Source organism: Echinops telfairi, unplaced genomic scaffold (genome assembly GCF_000313985.2).
Source record: "Echinops telfairi isolate 266 unplaced genomic scaffold, ASM31398v2 ScPeMD7_4;HRSCAF=17, whole genome shotgun sequence".
Classification (NCBI taxonomy): Eukaryota; Metazoa; Chordata; class Mammalia; order Afrosoricida; family Tenrecidae; genus Echinops; species Echinops telfairi.
In genome coordinates, this window is record NW_022103900.1 from 39,638,958 (window position 1) to 39,640,973 (window position 2,016).

Genomic DNA, 2,016 nt, shown 5'->3' on the forward strand with positions numbered 1-2,016 from the left:
GGCAGTGTTTAGCTCTGTTATGCACGGCGTTGCTATGGGTCTGAACTTGACACCCACAGCAAACAACGTGATCCTGAAAATGTTTAACTGGTTGATGTTTGTTGGGAATGGTTATAGGTTTAAAAAATGTGGCTCCTTCACCTCGAGTATACACTGCAATTGGTGAGTTTGAATCACTGACCTATCTGGCAGTTAGCAGCTCAATCTGTAACCCACTGTTCCACCAGGACTCTTCGCCTCAAATATGAAGCCAAAGTCACTTAATACTAACCACCAACAGACCTTCAGTTACTGAAGATCATTCAACTGAGGAATAACCTCCGCACTGCAAGTCCTGTAGCAAATTGTTTACAGTCGGTTCATTTTTGCAGGATCTAAGAGAGTTCATCACTTTTTCCACTTCAAAAGGTTTTCTCTGGAACCCCATTACTATTGTATCCATTCTCACTTATAGCCATCCCATCGAACAGTGTAGAACGAACACACAGGGCTTTCAAGCTTGAAATCTTTAGGAACCTGACTGCCATGTCTTTCCACAGAGCAATTGTGGGTTCAAACGGCCAATTCTTCTTTTAGCAGTCCACCGTAAGCACGCATTCTTGAATCTTCATTTAACTGTCTAGTAAGCAAATGTTATGTATACTTGCTGTATGCTCTCCAGTCACATCAGATCCTGCAATGTTCTTAAAACAATATTTATCTTTCTATAATGTTTCATACACTGTGATCTTTTTGTAATGCCTTTAAATACCTATGAGTAAGTGATTTATAATGTGAAATTAGAAAATTTCTGAACTTAAACATGCAAATGTGTATTTCTGTACTGTTTTTGAACTGTAAATTATTAGAAAGTTCTAACCCTGAAAAAAAGGTAAGAGAAGTATCTGAAATGCACCATAAATACCTTTCTTAAAATTGGGCTGTACACCTGCACTCTGTGATCGTGGAGTGTGACATTAATCAAATCTCTATAAATTCACAAAACATAAACACACACTAAACAAATCCCATAATTTTTAATTAGCCAACTTTATCTTGATTATTAATCAACTTGGTAAGTCAAAAGTATTACTGTGTTTTTTGTTGTTGTTGCCCAATTTCTAGCTCATGTCCCTGATCTCAAACAACAGGTAGGCTAGATAATACATCAAAGATGGTATCCTACCCTTTCGCCATTGCCACCACCTACCCTGTGAGCTCCGTGCCTGGAGCTCACCCACATGGGTACACAGCCCTTCACAGGCTGCTTCCTGCTCGGTCCTGGCTGCTGAGGTCTCCCTTTTCCTTCCCATGGTTTCTAGCCTTTTAAAATCTGGCTTCCTTTTGGCCTTTTTCTTTTATTTCCCCTTCCTTTCTTTTCTACTGTCTCTCCTCTAAGTCAGTGGCTCTCAACCTATGGGTCGCGACCCCTTTGGTGGTTGAACGACCCTTTTACAGGGGTCACCCCCAATTCCTAACAGTAGCAAAATGACAGTGATGAAGTAGCAATGAAAATAATTTTATGGTTGGGAGGTCACCAGCACATGAGGAACTGTATGAAAGGGTCACACAGCATTATGAAGGCTGAGAACCACTGCTCTAAATGTTTTTTCTATTTCTTTTTTTTTTTTTTGCTTTTCATTCCCCTCTCCCTGGTTTTGCTTATTGACTTTTGTTCTTTTTCTTTCTCTACCTTTAACTTTTTCTACTAATTACTTATCCTACCTGTTGTTTGCTTCCTTTCTCGCTTGTTTTTCAATCTTAGTTTTTAAAAATTATTTTCATTTTTGGCTGTTGCTTTTGTTTTTCTTGCTGTATTTATTCCTAGGCAATACTAGGAAGTGTTACATGAGAAAAATAATGTAATTGTATTATATAGCTATTTTTGTTGAGAAAATATAGTTAGGTTTAAAATTAGATTTTTAAAATGTTGTAAACATTCACTGCCATTGAACTGATGCTAGTTCATTGTGACCCTATAGTACAGGGTAGAACTGCCCCTGTGAATTCCTGAAATTTTAACTCTTTATGGGAATA